A 22,614-nucleotide genomic window follows, 5' to 3' on the forward strand; every position below is an offset into this window, starting at 1 on the left:
TACGTGGAAGCGTGTTCCACTCAAAGCTGTAGAAGATATTCCCACCGAATGGCTAGAATGTAAAAAGAATCATGCAGCTATTTATGTATTTACATGGGTCCCATGGGGACTTTCAACTTGATTGGTCGCTCTTACCCAACCCAAGCCCATGTCACTTGAGAAACCGCTTTTCTCAAGTAGCATGTGTAGTTTCAAAAGCAGCTTGTGAGGTGGCATTTGGATGGAGGAGTCTGCAAAAAAGTGAAACTTTGTTTACCACGTGTGGTGCAGTGTTAGGGGTAGGGGTTAAGGATAGTAGGTGGCATCCTTTCCTTGTGACTCCGTATTTCTTAATTTTGCTATTTATATCACATTTGAACAAATAATATTCTTAAAATGTGTGTTTAAGCAGACACATTTCTAAAGGGTTTTTTTCTGCGTTGGGCTTTCTAATATTAATTTCTTTGTGATTTCTCCCCCCCCCCTTTGCCTGGAGGGAAATTTAGAAAGGTGTTGGCCTCTATTACTGCATCATGCTTCTGTTGAGAAGACCATGACCTGTGCATTTCCCTGGATTTTCATCTCGAGCTCAAATAAAGCTCTGAGTTTGCTAATTGAAAAATGAAATTAGCACATGACTTGGTTATCAGAAACTGAAAAGCATTATTGATGAAAGGAGCTTTTTGTTTCCCACTGGGAGCTTAGCAGAAATCACATTATACCAAGAAGAAATGAATGCCACTTATTTTCTGTTGATATTTTGGGCAGGATTTCAATAAAATATGCTGAGGGAATGGCGAAGGTTTCCCCCCCTTCATTTTGCTTATATAGGTAATAGTTTCCAAATTTGGATCTGGTTCAAGCCAGCAGCCACCATGATCAAAATTAAACATATACCTGCAGAGAAACTCCCTTGTACTTCAGCTCTCACAAAGAGCTCTTACAGAAGGAGTATAGCAAAAATGAAGGGAATTTATTACGGAAGAAAAATACAGGACGGTTGGGCTACAAATTGGGCTAGAGGCCAGGTGGTAAAAAGATGGGTGGGCTTCTACATTATTTAGAACAGAGGAAATGGCTAAAAGATGGTGTTGGTACTTATGTATCCATGTACAATGGGCATATGTCAATCTTCCCTCTTAACATCACCCCACCCAATACACATTAAAAATCAATGTGCACTGATTTTTTTTACTGTTTAAGAGGGTGTCAGGGCATTAACAGAAGAAATGTGGTTTGTAGGATTTCTTCCATGTATCCCCCAGGGTCAAGACCAAGGAAAGGCATGGTTGAGCACCTGCTGAGGGCTCACATCCCTGCAGGAACCCATTGACAAGAACCCCTTGGACTGGCATTGAGCAGGGGACTGGGACTCAATGGCCTTATATAGGCCCCTTCCAACTCAACTTTTCTATGATTCTATGCTCCTCCTCTTCACCGCTGCAACCTGTTTGTTGAAACCTTGCCCCCTATCTCTCTCTGATAATGAGAAGAAGGAGCAATAGATGGCACTGCTTACTTGGCCATTGGCTCTCTATTTATCAAGCAGCTGTTGACAATGGTGGTGAGATTCCCCTCAAAAACCAAAAGCAGCCCCTGCACCATGAAAACCAGTCACAAAGGTTTGGGGGCACAGAGTGGTGGAAGAGGAGATTGGTGCTACTCCCTACAGCCTGGGTAGAAGCATCCATCTGCTCATGTATTGGTAACTTTGGATCTATGTCAACATTTTATTTTGTCGTTGTTGCATGTCTAGGAGTTCAAGCTCCTTAACTGAACACCGGATCCATATGTAGGGTCTTGTCTACAAACTCTTATAACACAACATACTTGTTAATCTTTAAATGTTCTGTAGCACTCTTTGTTTTCACTGCAACAGGCTAACATACTAGCTACTCTTCTTGAATGAGGCCCGGATGCTTGGCCCCTGGTTTTTCTTGCTCTACGGTAATACACCTTTGCTCGCTGTTCCTGAACATTTCCTTTGGTAAATTCCATTGAAATCAACTGTTATTTCCTTAAGTGGAAAAGCTACTTATTTTTATTCAGTCTCAACATTGTTCCGAAGGTACTCCCATGTGTTGCCTCAAGTAGTAGACTATTCATAAGATAGAATTCTAGTTTAGCAGGTCAAGAGCTACAGTTTGCCTTCAAACAGAGATTTTCACTTTTGCTTTCTTTAAAAACAAGTCTCATATTTTATCATTTCTGTTGACCAAATTTGCCAAGTAGATCTCAACAGTCACTACCATATCTGAAGAGCTGCTTCAGTAATGGAAAATATCTGCAATCTCTTACAATCTGTTCACTTTAGCTGCTGCAGCATGTCAGCTGCTGTTTTCTGCCTGCTTCTTGATAACACATTTTCAGAGGTGGAATGCATTATGTTAGAGGCATTTGTCAGGGAGCTAGAATTGTACACATGAATTTTGGAATGAGAGAGTACCATGACGTGTTTTATTTGGAATCAGTGGACTTTTTATTTACTTTGTGTCTTACATGTGTTATCTGGAAAGAATACACAATATTACACCAGCAATATTGTAAACATATGACATTCAAAGAAAGATGCACGTTAACACGTAACAGCCCAAATAGTGGTGAGAGGCTCAAGTAGACTGTACACTGTCAGTTTTCCAGCTGAATAAGGCAATTCCGTACAATGGTCATCACCCAATATTAAGCCTTCCTTTGCCAGAGTTTCAATGTGCTGGGGAAAAGGTTCAAACATTAAAAGGATTGTGTTTATCCTATTTTTCAATTCCACGTCAAGGGTCATTATTCTGTTATTTGTATCTAGAGACTAGGCTTCTTTAAACGAGCGATTTATAGCAAGCTTGTGACTGGCCACTGGCGGATGTTCGTGGGGCATTTCAATGTGAGTCTCCTACACATCTCTCGCTCCTTTTCCCAGTTTTAGCCTCAAATAATAATCCTCAGAAAACCCGACTCTTCTGAGATATGTCGGGTTTGTCATGATTTCCTGCTGTATGCAGGCAAGGTTGCGCTATAAAATGCACAGTAGAAGGTGCTGTCCCATTGAATTGTATAGGCCACATGGTCGCTGCTCTCTTCTCCGTCTAGAATCTTAGAATCATACAATAGTAGAATTGGAAGGGGCCTATAAGGCCATCTAGTCCAACTCCCTGCTCAGTGCAGGAATCCACCTTAAAGCATCCCTGACAGATGGTTGTCCAGCTGCCTCTTGAATGCCTCTAGTGTGGGAGAACCCACAACCTCCCTAGGTAACTAGTTCCATTGTTGTACAGCTCTAACAGTCAGGAAGTTTTTCCTGATGTCCAACCAGAATCTGGCTTCCTGTAACTTGAGCCCATTATTCTGTGTCCTGCACTCTGGGATGATCGAGAAGAGATCCTGGCCCTCCTGTGTGTGACAACCTTTTAAGTATTTGAAGAGTGTTATCATGTCTCCCCTCAATCTTCTCTTCTCCAGGCTAAACATGCCCAGTTCTTTCAGTCCCTCCTCATAGGGCTTTGTTTCCAGACCCCTGATCATCCTCATTGCCCTCCTCTGAACACGCTCCAGCTTGTCTGCAACCTTCTTGAAGTGTGGTGCCCAGAACTGGACGCAATACTCAAGATGAGGCCTAACCAGGGCCGAACCAGGGAACCGTACCTCGCATGCTTGTTTCATGCTTGTTTCAAGTGTGGAAGAGAACCAGGAAGCAGAGTGACGGTAAGGAAACGCAATTTCCCACCACCTAAAAGTCCTCACTGTGGTTTTGCTAAGTTTTAGGGACAAGCTACTCAGGGTTCACTGTAACTTCCAAACTATTTCAAAATGGAGTAACAGGAAGCTGCAAACAAGAATTTCACCCCTTCTCTCCAGCTATTGTTCCTCTTAGCTATTGTTCCTCTTAGCCCCTCCCTCTGATGATTTTCCTTCTGCAGAAGAAAAGATACAGGTCATTATATCTTTTCCCTTAGAGCAAGAAAAGGAGCAGGGAGGGTGGATTTTGAGAGGACAACCGGGTGGCAAATTATTAAGTACTTTCCTTACTCACCCTTCCTCCATTCCTAATTTCATCTCCACAAGCTGCATTTTATTAAAATGTATGCTGGAGGGATAGTTACATGGTAATGTATGGTAGGGTTGCTAAACAGTGCTTCTAGATGGAGGAGTCCTAGTGTTGCCCATTAGAAGCCATAACACAGCTATTCTGCCTCCCCCACCCCATATATTTTCTACAGAGGAAGCAGCGGGAAAACATGGGAGAGTTACAAGTAGAAAACTTTGTTGTCTGCTTGTCCCCTCCCCCTCCCAAATTTCATGAATGAGTGATGGTGATGGTATTATAAAAGCCTAATCCGAAAGCATGCGTAAACTGCAGAGGACAACAGTGATAGAATGATGCCTCTCAATTGAATGCACTCAAGCAGACTCAGTTTATGAGATATTTCAGTTCAGACCTCAAACTGGTACTCCCCCACCCCTGCTGCCCCACCAGTGACTCCTCTACACATTTTGCAAAATGATGTAGGAAGAAAAACCTTTTGACACTATGAAACAGAATCTGCATTCGCTGGAAATGAGATATGGTAAAGAGGCTTACCAATTCCCCTTTAAGCCATATATTTATAATATGACTGGTTGCAACATGTAACATTCCCCATTAGGCTAGTTTTAGATTTAACAGATAAGCTAGCCCCTGCAATCAGCAGAGATGGCCCTGATTTACTATTGTTCTGTTTTCTCATAAACAGCTCAGCGCACAATAGAAATGAAACAGTTGCTGGAACAAGTGTGTATGTGTGTGTGTGTGTGTGTCAGTCAGATCCATAACGTAAGAACATAAGTGCCATGCTGGATCAGACCATGGGCCCATCTAGTCCAGCACTCCGTTCACACAGTGGCCAACCAGCTGTCAACCAAGAATCAACAAAGCAGGACATGGTGCAACAGCACACAGGCTTACTGCCTTGGATACTAGAGGTAGCACATAACCATCAGGGCTAGTAGCCATTGATAGCTTTCTCCTGCATGAATTTATTCAACCACCTTTTAAAGCCATCCAAATTGGTGGCCATCACTACATCTCGTGGTAGTGAATTCCATAATTTTATGCGCTGTGTGAAGAAGTACTTCCTTTTATTTGTCCTGAATCTCCCACCAATCAGCTTTATGGGATGACCCTGGGTTCCAGTATTTTGAGAAAGGGAGAAAAATGTCTCCCTGTCCACATTCTCCACACCATGCATAATTTTGTACACCTCTATCATGCCCCCCCTTACTCACCCTTTTTCTGAGCTAAGCAATCCCAGCTGTTGTAACCTTCCCTCATAGGGGAGATCTCCAGCCCCTTGATCATTTTAGTTTCCCTTTTCTGCACTTTTTCCAGCTCTACAATATCATTTTTTTCAGTTATGGTGACCAGAACTGCACACAGTATTTAAAGTGTGGTCACACCATAGATTTGTATAAAGGCAGTATGATACTGGCTGGGGATGATGGGAGTTGTAGGACTCCAGTTTGGGAAAGGCTGCTTAGAGCACAACGCAACAGACAAATACAGCATCATTCAGGAGGCTTTAGCAAAATCAAGTTGTTTCACTCACAAATGATTCCTTAGCTTTCCCCAACCTCGTGCTCTCTAGTTGGGTTGGGGACAACTTCAAACATCCCCAGCCAGCACCCCAATGCACTTCAGGCTGGGGGTGATGGGGGGACTATCCCCGGACATATAAAGTTTGCCAAAAAAAGAAACCTGTAAATATGGCCGAGGAATGTATGTTGGGCAGTAAGAGAATATTTACACCTCATCTAAGAATGTAGGATCACCCCAACAAAGATGTATCAGGGAGCATAAGACACAACTACTATTCATCATGTATTATGGATAACAACATTTCATTCCTAGGCTATCTATAGCTGTCTCAGCTGTGCTGAAATAAAGTTACCATAACTCATTATCCGTTACAGAAGAACAGTGATAGCTTCATAAATATTTCTCAATACCGCTTATTTGACTTGAATCACTAGAAAAAGATTCTTACTGAGATAAAGCTACTCTATAATTTCCGTCTTTCTGAAATCTAGAAAGTACTCATTAAAATAGATGGTTTGGCAATTATTGCAGGTGGGCAGAGAAAATCCATTAATGTTTGTATTTTATCATCAATATACGAAGTGTCTAATCAAAACATTGTCATCATCAGATAGATGCATGAATGTCCCACAAAGAAAAGGCACCATGTGAACATCCATTTATTTTTGTTCTGACACCCAAATTCATATCACATTTACTGTAAATATGTATAATAACACCACAAAAGGCCAAGAGAAATTAGTTTGTATGAACAACGTTATTAAAAATTTCACCTGTCAAAAGAAAGGGTTTAAATACAGGGAAGGAGAGGTTATGTTTAAATCAGAAAATGTTTAAGCCACATGTGTGTGTGTGTGCAAACACACATAGAGCAATCCTAGGTGGCTTCCAGGTGAGGCTTTTATTGTGCAATCACCCTGCCTCAAACACAGAATTTGACAAGCAGTCCAGACATTGAGCTTTTCTACATGAGGCTGTTAATTGCTGTATCTACTTTTGGTTTCATCACAGATTTAAAACCTCAGCTCTACACAAAGAGCTTCTCCTTTCCTACTTTTCTGCCACATAACCTCTACATGAAGTAGGCTAGATCTACACTCCTGCTTTATAATGGTACTGAAGTGCACTGATAACTGTTGGGGCACAATCCACATTCCATATACCGCTTTCCTTGGCCTTAGCTAGACCTAAGGTTTATCCCGGGGTCATCCCTGTTCATGTAAATGACACACAGGGGATCGCAGGAGCAGGCAGGGACGACCCCGGGACGATCCCGGGATAAACATTAGGTCTAGCTAAGGCCGTAGTGTTATTTCCTGCTTTTTATTCCACATCCATAATGATTTGACACAAAATGTAGATCTGGCCATAGTGGAGTAGCACAAATATACAAGTAGAAACAGCACTTTCTGAGATAATACTCCATTTTCGAAAAACAACAACAACAACCTGAGAAAGTGCTCTGAAAAAAACAGAAGCAAAACTGGAGAATCATGACATTGTCTAAAAAAACCCATAAACAACCATGAGTAAGGAAGCACAATAAATTTATTGTGTAGAAAAGCTCACTACCATTTTCCGTTTGTAACCCTCCTGTCTTTCTTCTTACCACAAAAAATCTGTTAAGGAGGAAAGATCGAACAGCTACACAATGCCTCTTGTAACTTTTTCTAAGCAATTTCTCACATGTCTTTGTAGAACATCTCACATGTCTTAGTATACCTCTGTTTTTCCTCTACCAATAAAGACAGTAGGTATTCAGAGTGTCTGATAAAAATCTACACTTTTAAGGGTGCAATCCTATGCATGTTTAGACAGAAAGTCCTACAACTACCAGCATTCCCCAGCCACTTTTATCTCTAAACATATGTTTATTTTAGTTGTAGTTTTAAGGAACAAAGGGAAAATAAAATAAAGCTATAATCAAGTCCCAGGGGGCAGCCATATTAGTCACTCTCAGCTCCACATGCAAGATTAAGGGTGTTCCTGGTCACTCAAAAGGCAGATCAAGGAATAAGGATTCAGACACAGGTTTGCAGCTTGGGTGTACTGGATTCAGCCCTGACCCTGGATGTCCAGGTTTCAATAGCGGCCAGGAGTGCATTTGCACAGTTAAAACTAGTGCGCCAGCTGCGCCTGTTCCTAGAGATGTCAGACATGGCCACGGTGACACATACCTTAGTTACATCCCGACTGGATTACTGTAACGTGCTCTACATGGGGCTGTCTTTGAAGAGTGTTCAGAAACTTTAGCTGGTTCAAAGAGCTGCAGCCAAATTGTTGACCGGGGCAGGTTACAGGGAGCATGCAACTCCCCTGTTACAACAGCTCCACTGGCTTCTGATCAGTTTCCAGGCACAATTCAAAGTGTTGGTTATACCTATAAAGCCCTATAAGGCTTGGGTTCAGGTTATCTGAAAGACCACATTCTCCCATATGAGCCTGCCCATGCTCTGAGATCTTCTGGGGAGGCCTTTCTCTCAGTCCCACCAACATCACAGGTATGCCTGACAGGTTCACTGGAGAAGCCCTTCTTGGTGGCTGCTCCAAGATTCTGGAACTCCCTTCCCAAGGAGGCTAGACTGGGTCCCTCTGTATTACACTTTCAGAGGCAGGCAAAAATGTTTTTGTTCCAGCAGGCTTTTAGAAATACTCTGGACCTGTATTAATGTACTGTATTTGTTACTGTTTTTACATTTTTAAAAATGTGGGTTTAATTCTATTTTAGGTTTTGTAAATTTATATTTATGTTTTAATTGTACATGTTTTAATCTTGTAAACTGCCTTGAGTCCCAGTACTGGGCGAAAAGGCGGGATATAAATAATAACAACAACAACAGAAAACATCTTAAAATTCCCAAGTGCTTGGAATTGTGGGACTTCTGTCTAAACAGGCATAGCATTGTACCCTAAGAGATTTATTGCAGAATACACATTCATGTAGTAGAATCTACTAAGGTTCTATTCCATAAAATCTTATGCTACCATAAATTTGTCACAAGACTCTGCTACAGTCAAATAGCCTCCAATTATTTAATATGATAGTATGCCTATTCTGGAACATTTCCAAAATTTACAGCACTATATTCTCTCAGCTTGAGCATAAGTCTATGCAAACATCACATTCAACAATAACTACAAACCAAAGGACAGAAATAAGTTTATGCACAGTGATTCATGAGACAATCCAGGTTGGGTCATTTAAGGTAACTCATGCCCAGGCATCTGCAAGGAGGTGTGCTGAATTAAAGTCATAAATATTTTATAAATAACACTGTGATCTCTTGAAAAGTACAGAAATGTTTTTCTACCACTCAAGCTAGAATGTGGCAGAGAAACTACTACTGCCTGGAACCATTAGAAATGTGAAGGCCTGGAAAAACACTGGAAAAATTCAGGAAAAAAGAGGTTTTTCTGTTTTTTTCAAAGGACCGTTTTTGTTTTTCTAAAAAATTGAACAGCTCTGGATTAAATATATATATATATATTAGAATTTAAGCCAAGGTGTTTATTTAGTGCAACCAAGCCTTTATTCCATCCACCCACCCACCCATCAGTTCTAAAAGTGATGTAATAAGAAGACCTTTATAAAAAGACTAGAGTTGTAAACTCTCTGGAAATAATGAAGCCATGGGGAGAAATGTTTTTGATCCTTTCTGTAAGATTCTCAGCACAGTTATTATTAAAAAGTTAATAATTTTAATTAAAATTATTGCTCCAGTGTATCTCTGATAAACATTTACACCTTCCTAACAGCCGCCACTTGCACCTGATTTGTTTTACAGAAATAGACAAGTTGCCATTTTAAAAGAAAATGGTGACTCCCTTGAAGAGGGAGCACTCACAACAGGTCCAGTTAAGGAGCAGGGGGCTCACATGCTGGTTAGGCACATCTGGGGGGTGCGAGTGGGGACAGCTGTTTGGCGGGCGCTTGGGAAAGCCAGGCGTGAGGCCCGCCATCAGGGCTGTCTGGACTCCAAAGCAATCCAAAGTGTTTCAGATCGCTCCGACCCACTTCAGACCACTTTGGCCTGCTCCAGATTTGGACTAAGCAGTCCAAAGCACCCCACTTTGGTTCAGAATTTAGATCCGGAACCAAAGCAGTGCACAGCCCTACTAGGAACCATTGTGATAGCTCATGTTATGCCAACACTGCGCCTGCTTCACTAATCATGAGTGCACAATAAATGTCTCATGTAGAAAGGCTCTACAGGAAAGGATGCAGTCAAAGTTGTGCAAATGCACTCCTAGCCACAGCGACTACCTTGCAAACCATGAATAAAGTTGGATTAGGAGCAATCCCAAACTACAAACTTCATCCTTCAATACAACCCCATCCAGAAGAGGCTATATATCTAAGAACCAATGGGTAACAAACAGGCATTGGGTGAAAGATAACTAACTGCGTCATCACACAGGGGGAAATTGCATTTCTTTACCGTCGCTTCTCCGCCTGTGCTTTTGTCCCTCATTACTTCCTCTTTCAAAAGATGAAGTAAACAACGTGCACGTGGCCCATTCAGTGGACTGTTTTGATCACGGTGTTTCTCCTGCACACAGCAGGAGATAGCAGCAAGTTCTGTTTTTTTTAAAAAAAAAGTCGGATTACAAGGGGGTCTATTTTGCTATGGAAAAACGAGCAGAAGGAGCAGGAGCAGTCCGGGAGGCGGACTTTATCTAAAGGACATGTGCACATCCATAAGTCCACAGTAGAGAGCATGAAATAAAACACTTATCTGATGAACCTCTAAGCTAACAAACAAGTGAAAGTTCAAGAGTTCACAGATGAAAAGGAAGTTGAACCTGAATCTCTCCCTGATCAAAGCCCAATCCAAGCACTGTGCCATATCGGTTCTTAAATTATTTTAAATTTATATCAGCAGCTTTTTCTCTCAAGCATGTTAGCAAATTACTTGATCTATTAAAACATTACAGCAAAGGTATTTTTCCAACCATAACATATTTTATCAAACAAGTGAAGGCTGTGTGGGCTGTGTTTTAAAGACTAACCAATATTCTAAAACTTTTAGCTGAAAGAAGATATCATTGAGTATATAGTACATGGGAATGGTGGTCTTCTACTGAACAGTGCAATCACATACAGGTCTACTCAAAAGTAAGCTCACTGAGTACAATGGGACTTTCTCCCAGATGAGAATAGCATTGCATCCTTAGGCTTACTTCCTACATCACATGAGTAGAACTCTGATCATGCAATAGGACTTTCCCAATCTACTCCTCACGTCCACCCCCAAATCTACTTAGAGGGGCCCCAATCCTCCAGAGCAGATTTTGGGGAGTGGAGACGGGGCTTCAGGGAGGGAAAATCCCTTCCACCAGCAGTTTCCATTCCACTGGCAGATGGACACTATTGGATCCAAGCCACTGTGTAGTTCTGTCATCTGGTCTGCAAAATGTAACACTACTAGTTTTATATCTTTAGTACAATTCTGAAGATATATTTTAAGTTCGATGTTTATTCTTTGAACTACTGAAATGCCAAGCTTTTGTTACCTCAAAATATATTACAAAAATTACTGCTCCCCTGAGCTATGCATTAATCTATACAGGAAAGCTTCATGACTAGTCACATAAAGGAGGCAACAGCAAGCAAGAGCAAAATACATCACTTAAAAAACAAAACAACCCCCCCCCCCCCCGTAAACATTCATTCCACTAAACCATGGATGTCAGGCTGTGAAGACAGACAGAAGAGAGCTATCCAATCGTCAAATAGCTTCTAGCTAAAATAAGGAAATGGGTGAACTGTAGTGTGACCATAGTCATTATTACAGGGTAACACAGAAGCTCAATTTTGAAAGATCTTTTCTGTGAACAATAATATAGCTACACAATGTTTTCTACAGAACATAGGATACCCAACAGCTGGTTGCAGGCAGCAAGGAAAAGGACTCAACGAAAGGTTATATAAGCCAACATACAACCTTGGAGCCCTGCAGAGATAGCCAAAATTTGTCCTAGTCCTTATATTCCCAATCAGCCCTGATTGCTGCTAGGTCACTGTTCCCCAGGTGAAATACCGAGGAATGAAAAGGTGATGCACGCTTGCTTGGAATGTGAATTGCAGTGCCACTGAATATAGCTGGCATTGCACACTGAGCATGAATCTGGAACATTCCAAGCTAGAGTGCATCACCTTTGCCTCAAGGGTGCTTCCAGACAAGGCTTTTATCCTGCCGTCTGCCTGTCTCATTCATGGAATTTTACGGGCTTCTGCACAGTGTTGTCTTCCATTTGCAACCCTCACATGTTTTCCTTGTTCATGGAATTTTACAGGTATCTACACTATTTGGATAGCATGATGTAGAAGACAGGGTTCCTAGGCAGGAATTATGTAAGTTCTGAAGGAGGCAAAAGCAACTCAAGTACAATCAAAGTGCAACTTAAGGTATGTATCAACCGTAGATTAAAACTGCGACATGACCCAATCATGAACAAACTAATAATCCCATTACTATACCGTAACTAAGCCAAAGTACATGTAGCTGAAATAATCATTTATTCTTCCCATCTACCACTGCAGAGAATATCTTCCATTTAATATACAGGTGGATTGGGGTCAAAGCCCGGGGGTTCTGTACCTCTGGCCTAGGGAGAAATCAAAGACACCGAGATGATTTGCACACTAAGCCACCATGGGTTAAATTAATGGATTTCACAGCACGGAGGCTCCTGGAGGAGGTTCTTGGATGCAGAGTGTAATGTGTGGGCTGATTCATGCCAGGAGAGGTGTTCCATCAGGTACTATGGTCCGAGCCATGTAAGGCTTTATAGGTCAAAAACAGCACCCTGAATTGGACTTGGAAACGTACAGACAGACAGTACAAGCAGGCCAGAATCACTGTTATATGATTGGACCATCTTGTTCCTGTTATCAGTCTGGCTGCTGCATTTCCCACAAGCTGCAACTTCTGAACAGTCTTTAAAGGAAGCCCCACATAGAGTGTATTGCAACAATCTAATTTGTAGGTTACCAGAGCCTCCAAGTTACTGAAGCCAAGTTATTTCTGTACAGATAGGGGCATAACTGGGACACCAACCTAAAGTCATAAAAGGTATTCTGTACCACTGAGGCTACTTGAGCCTTAGGTGACAATGATAGTTCCAGGAGGACCCCAAGCTATGAACTTGCTCTGTCAGCAACCCCAACCAGGGCAGATTGAGCTACATCCTTCCAGTCCTCATCCAATCCATTGTCACAACCAGGCACTGATTTAGCACATCCACAGCCTCACCTGAAGAAGACAAAAAGGAGAAATAGAGCTGCATGTCATCAGCATACTGATGACAGCATACTCCAAAACTCTAGATGACCGCATTCAATGGTTTCATGTAGATGTTGAATAACATATGGGACAAAACTGACCCTAGTGGAACCCCATACTGGAGAATCCACAGGGCCGAGCAGTATTCCCCCAGTACTACCTTCTGGAACCGACCATCAAAGCAAGAGCAAAACCACTGCAACGCCATGCTTCCCACTCCCAAATTTGGACAATTGTCCCAGAAGGATACCATGGTTGATGGTTCTGAAATCTGCTGAGAGATCAAGGAGAATCAACGAGGTCACACTCCCCCATCTCTCTCCTGATATAGGTCTTCATGCAGGACGATCAAGGCTGTTTCCATGCCAAAACCCAGCCTGAATACCAATTGAAATGGAACCAGATAATTAGTCTAATCCAAGACTGTTCAATATTAAATGCATGCATTTAGAGGTCACAGAGGCCTATAACCAGGAAATGGTGGTGCTTATTACTGAGAGATTTGATCCTAGCACTGGTGCTTTCACGTCAGTTACTCCATAAAACTCTGTAACTTTTGTGAACCGCCCAGAGTGCTTCGGCTATTGGGAGGTATAGAAATGCAGTAAATAAATAAAATTTACTGTCATGAGGAAATAGCAGACTGATAAGCCTTTTATCATGTTCACCTTTTGATAAAAGGGACATTAACATCTGAAGCCTAGCTTTAAAATAACCATAAGATTTCTTGGGGCTCCACATTTCATTATGTGATTTTAACATTCTCTGCACAGTAACAATAGCAAAACGATTAGAAATGGGCAGAAAATATAAGAAGGTTTATAGCTCAATCCTATGCATATATACTCAGAAGTAAGCTCCATTGAGTTAAATGGGATTTACCCCCCAATCAAGTGTGTATAACATTGCATCCTTAATGATTTAATGATGTACAGTCATATGTATGTGTAGTACAAGACACTTGATTGGGGATTTGCCATTCCATGATGCTTTTGCTTTAAGCCCTGCCAGGCTGCAGTTTGACATGTTTCCATTACCAGCAACATCATCATCCTTCAACATGCATTTGTGCCTATATACTCCCAGTGCAATGAATGGTACAAAAGCTGCTTACAAGTAAGCACTTAAGATAAACTGCTTGCAGACAGTAGTCTAATATTTTGTTACCAATATCTGTATCTCCTTTGTCACATACAACAAATGGGATTTGAAATCACATTCGGGTCTTTATTCCAGAAAGTCAGATTATATATTTTTAGCTATCTTTGCCTGACATCGAGGATGGAGATTTGAAAGCTTAACTACATAAAAGTGAAACATTGAAAGGCTGAAAGATCACTATACCCAAGTGTCATTTTATAAGCAGTATCAGGCTATCAGAAAAGCCTACATAGGATTTGGCAAGGCTGCTATGAAGTCGGTACCTCGGACTTATCTGTTAACTTGTATGATAAAGTGTCAGGATCTAAGTCTTTTTTAGCCCTTATCTGGCAAAGCAAGGCAGCCAAGGCAACCTGAGTTCTTCCTCAGGAATAAAAATAATAAATCATACCCAATTTAAATGTTCTTATTTTGTATAGAACTGAAGTGCTTTTTCTGTTTCCACGCTGGCTAATCTGTGCATAATTTGGCATTAATTGACGTTCGGGCTTTTAACAAGTTAGCATAAGCTTACTATAAGTTAATGCATAGATTGATCAGAAGATAGAAACGCCTATTAATAGTTAAATTTTGCAAGCAAACTAATTTTAAATACAGATTTGCTGCAATAATGGAACACAGCAAACAAAGGTCTATTATTATTTTAATAAAAACTTTATGAATGATCCTTTGCTGATAAATGAGCTACAAGAATATTTGTACCTTCTTCAGGTACAAATGAGAGACAAAGTATGAATCCATTTATTCATGCATTTGCTTCATATCTATGAAATACTGCAGAAATGGGAAGTCTGGATATTTTATAGAAAAATATAATTTGTGTTAAGACATCTGGGTAGGCGGGTGCTGTTTATATTGTGAATCCTTGGGATGCATAAATGTTTTTCATTAGGCAACAAAAGTTGATTTCAGATTGTAGATTAATCAGGAAACCTGGTTAACCCTAGTTAGGGTTAATGTCAATGCTGTTGTTCACAGTTAACCACCATTAGTCCCTGCAAGGGAAGGGATGGGGAGGAAAGGGAATGTCCCATCTACTTCCATGGGTCATTGACAATGTTAAGTTGGTATTAGATCCTAAATACTGTAGATGTTGCCATTCTATAATCCAGGGGTGGGTAATGTGGCACTCATGGGCACCACTGCATTCCTAGACACATTTCTTGGTGCCAACCAAAGTGCCCAACCCCTCCCACCTTTTTTGTATAATTAACATTTTTCCTACCAGCAGCTGGGATTTCCATGAAATAGGTTCCTATTGTGCTGAAAACTGTGGGTTCAGAGGAGTTGTTTGGTGTGTTGAGGTCTCAGTCCCCACATCTGCCTTGTACTCAGTTTTTTGGTAATGTTACTTGCCCTTTCCCATGCCTCCCATGGCAGCCATTTTGTGAAGTTGTCCAGAACAGTTTTTCAAATTGCCAAGTGCATCCATGGACCAAAAAGGTTGCCTACCCTGGCTATAATCAAATAACTGTACAAGAATTATTATTATTATTATTATTATTATTATTATTATTATTATTAAAATGCATTTATATCCCATGCTACTAATAAAAGTAAAAGAGAGTACAATACCATATAATATAATATAATCATATCATATAAATATACAAACTCTTTAAAATGAAACAAAAGGAAAAACAAACAGCCTCAAGAGCAAAACTGGAAGCAATAACATTACGTGTTACACGTTAGAAGCATTTTTGGCAAAAGACGCAAAGAAGTAGCCTGACAAATTGGGAGAGCATTCCAGGGTTGTGGCAATATCACAGAGAAAGCCCTTTCCTTTGTGCTCCCACTGAATCTCCAGTAATGAAAGCAAAAGCAAGGCCTCTGACACTGATCTAGGCCTATATTGGAGCAAGCGATCTCTAAAGTACCCTGGTCCTAAGTACTTTGAATTGAAACCAGAAGCAAACAGAAAGCCAATGAAGCTGACATAATATCAGTTATATGTTCTGACTGCAAGGGCCGGACAAAAGCCTAGTCCCTGAGTTTTGGACCAACTGAAACTTCCAGCCTCTCTTAAAAGGCAACCCACATACACTACATTGTAATAATCCCGTCTGAAATTAACTGATCCATGGATGACTGAAGCCAGGTCCATCTTCTCAGGGTAAGGTGTATCAGACAAAAGTGATAAAAGTTGTTGCTAGCAACTGCCACAACCTGAGAATCCAAGGCAAGTTATTTTATCAAGGAGCATCCCCAAAATATGTCCTTGCTCTTTCAAGGGGATTGCAACCTATCCAGATCAGACTGAATCACCTCACCAAGTATTCTTGACTAAGAGATCTCCATCTGGATTAGGTTTCTGTTGGTAAACTCCCATCCATTCCTGAACTGACCCCAGACACTGATTCCTACTATTAGGAATAGAAAGAGAGGTTTGTAACATTAACAAACTCACTGTGTCAGGAAGTCTGCATATACTGCTTTGTATTACAGAGCGCTAAGCCTGCAAACTTTAACCAATGTAATTAATCCACTGAAGCTTTGATCACAGATTAAAATTTGCCTCCTGATTAATCAGTGTTGCTGACAAAAAGTAATGACTGGAACTTGAGACTCTTATACAACACACAGGCTCTCTACTCCTTGCAACAGGATGAATTAAAAAAAGAAGCTTAAAGACATTTTTTCCTCCCAGTGCGTTGGAAGGCTTTCAGGCTTTTCTATAGCTTTCTTTCTACAAACTACTAGCAACTGAAGCAGAGAGTGATCTGTTAAAATAAGTGTCAATATATATTTTAAAGCTAGCTCTTCGGTACAACCCTGACAGATCTTGAATTGAAGCGTGTGTCGTGTGTGTGCTATTATAATAACGTACTATTCCATCTTCTCAAATGGTGGTCATGTAGAAATGTAGCTTTAAGGACAGGCCATAGCTCAATGTGTGGACAAGTGCCAGGTACTGCTCCAATTCAGACAACCATAAATCAGTTTAATAAACTCAAATGTAAACAAGCTTTTCATCCACACACACACAGCCCCTTCTCTTCTTCATTTACAACACATCTGAATGCAAGGTAGATGTCTTTAATTAACCATTGTTTCCCATTTCGTCTGCACTGTTTATCAGGTTTGGAAAAAACCAAGACCTTAAACCAACTTCGAATCATGGTTTAGAATCCTGGTTTGTTCCATAAATTGATAGCATAATGTCAACTAAAATGTATAAATATATTGCCAACACTAAAAAAAAAAAAAGCATCTCAATAATAACTATTTGCCATCCGCTTCAAGGAGAAACAAGTACTGACCATCAGTTTCAATCCTAAAATTGCTTTCTTTGAACCAACTTCCACTAAGAAGAACAAAATAATGTGCCAGGTCTTTTATTTTGTGTCTGGCTTAAGGATATGATTGCCTGCTTTTTTAAATAAGGGATTCAGGAAGGATGTTTCCCCTTGAGATTTTTCTAAAGTTCAGGTGTCCAAGTTTATATAATATTCTCATATCTGGATGATGTGAACTCCTGGGAACGAACAACAGTTGAATGATACCCTAGGGACAATAAAGAAAATTCAATGAAAAGCTGCTTGTTGGGACAAAACCAAACCATGGCTCTTTTAGCAATTCCTGCTTTAGATTATGAAGTGTTCCTTCTTAAAAGGCAGACTCCAGATGGTGCCGTCTACCAAATTAAAATCATTTTAATGGCTGGTTAAATGTGGAGCTTAAGTTACTTAATGGAGTCCTTGGGAAACTGATGCATGAACTAACCCTTCCCCCTGCCCTCATATTGTCATTAAAACTCCTTGCAATTAGATTTATCCAGAGCTCTGGGTTTTGAGATGCATTAAGAACAAGACTGCAGATTAATTTTTCATTACATGATATTTTTTACAAAAGGAATTAGGGAAAACCATTTATGTGCATTTTAAAGATTAGAATGATCCTTCTAGGGTTTTTTGTTTGTTTTTGTTTTACTCAGTCAAGCAGTTTTTCTGACTAATTTGGCTCATATTCAGTGCAAGATCTACGAGATGTATCAGCAAAATGGACAGGGATGGGCTAGCAGGAATATTTAGGACTAGGATGCTTGTGCTTAAAATGTCAGTCCTGCTTACTCATGAGTAGATATTCAGAGGTTTATCCTGCTTACTTCTGAGTGGGATTAAAATCAGAAAGAATAATGGCCACTCTGCCTTTGGTTATGGCCCACAGGTGGAATGTGGGCCTGAGACCTTTCCCAGGTTGGAATTCAGGCCATTCCCCAGCCATGACTCTGACCAGGGCTGGCAGGAATATTTAGGATTTAGATTTTTAATCCTAGTCAGTGTAACTAATTCTAGACAGGGCTGAAAGTGACTAAGCGTTATGATCTCAGTTTAATAATGACCCAGTTCACATATCATGATAACTGTTTGAGCCATTTATGACCTTATCATTTACGAGCAGCATGCTAAACTAGGCGTGAGGAACCATGTTGGTTCTGGGAGCTGACCCCACTACAGGCTGGATGATGTCAGGGGTTGGAGTCCTGCCCGTGACATCAGGACCACCACCCCAGACATCAACAGGTCTTCATCCAAAGTGCTGGCTGGCCAGTACTTCAGCCAAGGAACTGGGTTTGCTTGTCTCTCGCCTTCCATACATTTCTAGAAATCACCGGCTTTGCTTTCCCATACAGGGAAGGTGAGAAATAAGTGGATTGCATTATTGGAGCTCAGACAGCACCTAAAAGCATTGGCCAAGTGCACCTCAAACTAGAAAGGAAGCAGCATACTAATGTAAGGAGAATTCCCTTTTTATATCCAATAACAGATAGGAGATACAAGGGATTCCTTTCTCTGTCTTCTCCCCAAGCCCCTGGTAGACTCTAGGTAGGGAGAAAAGCCTAAGGAGGAAGCCCAAGCTTCCATGAGCCAGATGAAGAACTTCTACAGGTGGGATTATGCCTGTGGGTTGGTGGTTCCCCAACCCTGAGCTAAAGAAACCACATTACATGCAGACTAGGAACTCTGTTTCCCCATGACAAGTGAGACTCCCAAGCCTGGCTGCACATAAATGATCACCATCTTATTGTGACGTGTGAACCAGGCCACTGTGTTTTCTTTAAGTACATGAGTTTCAAGTATAATGTTATGTTTTAGACTACCAGACTCCAAAGGATATTAATAAGGTATGTGGACTTTACATGGAAAATATTCTCTCACTTAAAGACATTCAGTGGCCCTTTCTACACCATATGGGTGCAGAGGGAGGGGGGGACAATCCCGGACTTACCTTCTTCCAGGATCGTCCCCCATGTCCAAATGGCCAGTGCAACATCCTGGATGGGAGACGGGTGTCGTGTGAGTGGAGGCGGCCATATTTTTTAAACCTGCAGGAGCTTTAAAAAATTTTAAAAGCCCCAACCCCACTCTCCAACCCACCCCCGATGGCCCTGGACTCCCCCCATCCTGGCTCCTTCCCTCTGATGACCCTTGCTACTCGCTGGGAAGAGGGAAAAAGCCAGGATGGATGCCCATGCTGCCTGCAGTCCTCGGGATTGACCCAGGACTGCAGGTAAAATCGGGATAACTGATATCTCAGTTATCCCGGGGAAATGGAGGGATCCCCTGTGTGTCATTTGGATGCACAGGGATGATCCCTGGAAAAATCCTAGCTGTAGAAAGGGCCAGTATCTTCCAAAAATATATTTAACACACAGCAAGATTAGATCCCGGTTCTTAAGAAGAAATAGAGGACATGTATACCTTTAAAAGATGGTGACAGCTGTAACACTAAAGCAACAAGTACTGCAACAGATTTGGTAAAGTGTGTCTGTCTTGTAGAGTACAGCAAAGAATAACAATGCCTTGATCCACAGAATGCTTGCTTGAAAGTATATGAAGCAAGGTTTCAAGTATAACGTTTTGGATTACCAGAGCAAATGAACTGCTACAAATGTGCAATTGGGTACATATGATACAATCTTCACGTGCATCCTCAGGGGTACAGTTTCATGAGAGGACTATACCAGCATACCTGAACTGGCTCTATGACCATTATCTTGAGGACACTGTGCACTAGCAGAATCCCAATATTATACAAAATGATTTAGACGAGCTAAGAAACTTCCCTCTATTATTGAGTGGACATAGCTAATAATATTGAATTTTCTAATATCCCAGACAGTTAAAATGAAAGAATAATTTAAAGAGAGAGAAATCTAAACAGCTCAAAATACACTGTGTCTTTACACTTAAAAGCACATTTTGTGACTTCATTGCTAAACTGTTTGTTGTACTTGCTGAGCTTATTGTTCAGTTGCCTGGTGTTCTCTGTGTGCCTACTCCTTTTACAAATTTAATCAGTTCAAGTATTCAGCACCACTGATGATATATTACTCTGTTTAAAACCAGATCTCTGGCTGACAGATCAGAATGAAAGGTTAAAGAGCTCCAGTATTCAAAGCATTACTGTTCGACCGCTTATAAATCACTGGGTGTGTATACAGATAATTAGGTCTATTAGTTTTGTGCAACTGAAAAGCTTTTCGCTGTATGACTTACTACAGGTTTCTCCATTGAATAACAGTGAGAGTATTTACCATGGGAAGACCCTCTTCCACCTCCACATTTGAGCGGAAGCTGCTTCTGCGTGGGAAGAGGAGCGAAATTCTTCCAGTGGCAGCCCATTGGGAGCAGCATCTTAGAGTGCTGCTTCTGGGGGAGAAATGCTGGACCATCAAGGGTGAGCTATTCCACCTGCTCCCCTTCCCCCCCCCACCGGGAGACATTAAAGCAAGGCTGGAGCTGAAGGCTTTTTTTCCCCTTACCTGGTTTGTTTTGCTGTACATGCGTATTTAGTATATTTTGAATATTATTGTGATATTGTTGATTTGTACATTGTTAAATATTGTTGTAGTTTTTAATTTTTGTAAACCGCCCAGAGAGCTTCGGCTATTGGGCGGTATAAAAATGCAATAAATGAAATGAATGAATGAAATGAAAATGCAGTTGCAACGGGGGCGCTATACAAGAAAAGCACTTGTGTGTACTGGTTTGATCCCAGTACAGGATGGTCACTAATACATAGCAAAAAATATAATCCTATCAGTCCACAAGTTAAGTGCACACACAACACTTAACTATGATTAGCGTACTAGATATAACTTGATGGTTTCATCCTATTTCAGGTCCCAAGCGTACCATGAAGGAAGTCATGGTTTAGCATGCTGATCTGAGCTGCACCCTGAAGCCAGTGCAGTGTAGTCAGTAGAGTGTCAGACTACGTCCAGGGAGACTTTGGTTCAAATCCCCACTCAGGGGGATGGTGGCCTTTCTCTCAGCTACCAGGAGCTCCAGGGAGTTGCTTGGGGACCATGTTCCCCTCAGTCATTGGGTCTACTAGGCCATCCCTGCAAAGACGGAATACCATACCTGGGATGGCTAACTATCCCTAAATATAGGAAGGCATTCTCCTTAGCAAGGTTCAATGTTCTCCCCTCCAAGTTATTGGAGGGCAGATTCAAGAAAATTCCAAAGAATATTAGATGCTGCCCCTGTAATGACGTCGAGGTGGAATCCATCTTGCATGGACTATTTTACTGCAGTTACTATCAAGAGGCCAGGAAAGACCTAATATGCCCTATTATAAAGCGTTTCCCCGGTCGCTGAGTCTCTTATGATTATTTTACTTCAGGGTACCAGTAAGCTTATTTCTGAGCAAGTGGTCAAATTTTTGAATCTGGCTATTCTCATTAGACCACTCATGGATATTTGATCATTATTTTAAACCTACTGATTAGCATTTTTACAGATTTTGTATCCCTACTTCTTTATCATCATGTATTTCATTACGTCTGTGTACTTATATGTTGTAATGGTGGTCTGTTGACTGTAAATAAAGACTGATTAATTGAGTAGATCCACTATCTCTCAACCTAACCTACTGTACCTTGCAGGGCTGTTGCAAGGATAAAGTGAATGGGAGGGGGGAAGGAACACTGTCTATTGCCCTGAGATCCATGGAAGAACGGTGGGGTCAAAACATATAATAAATAAATAAAAAGCTTGAGACTGCATGTATAGGGAGACACCAATGAAATTTGCTCATCATATTGCAAACAGAGGCTAGAAAGTGGGTAAAACTGCCTTAACCATTGTTTGGCATAGATGAACTGTTTAACTATGGTTAATACAATCCATGGTTTGCAAACTCATTTCAAACCATGATGTCACATCCAGGTTTGCAGCTAATGATTAGGTATTTAGACATTAATGCATAAACTATTCACTCCCACTAGGAAGGAGGCTAAACATACCCACTTGGAAATGGGCTTACTTCTGAGTAACTGCATGAGATTGAACTGCAACCACAGTTAAGGAAAACCATCCTTAGTTTAGCATTGTATCTGAATAGGGCTTTAGTACATTATCTACCGCAAATAAACCTGTTGCCAAAGAATATTGGATAATAGTACATATTTATGCTGTAGCGTGGACAGTGTAAGCAGTGGCTTAGTAACTAATCTGTTGTAAAAGGTTCCCAATTATTGCCAGCAGCTGTTCTTAGCACACCTGATAACTGGGGTGGGGAACTTGCAGCTTTCAGCCTAATTTCATGCAGCCCTAAGCATCATCCATCTCTCCAGACATTGCCAGCCAATTCTTGCTCTCTGGACTGGCC

The sequence above is a fragment of the Elgaria multicarinata genome, chromosome 7, assembly GCF_023053635.1.
Source record: "Elgaria multicarinata webbii isolate HBS135686 ecotype San Diego chromosome 7, rElgMul1.1.pri, whole genome shotgun sequence".
Classification (NCBI taxonomy): domain Eukaryota; kingdom Metazoa; phylum Chordata; class Lepidosauria; order Squamata; family Anguidae; genus Elgaria; species Elgaria multicarinata.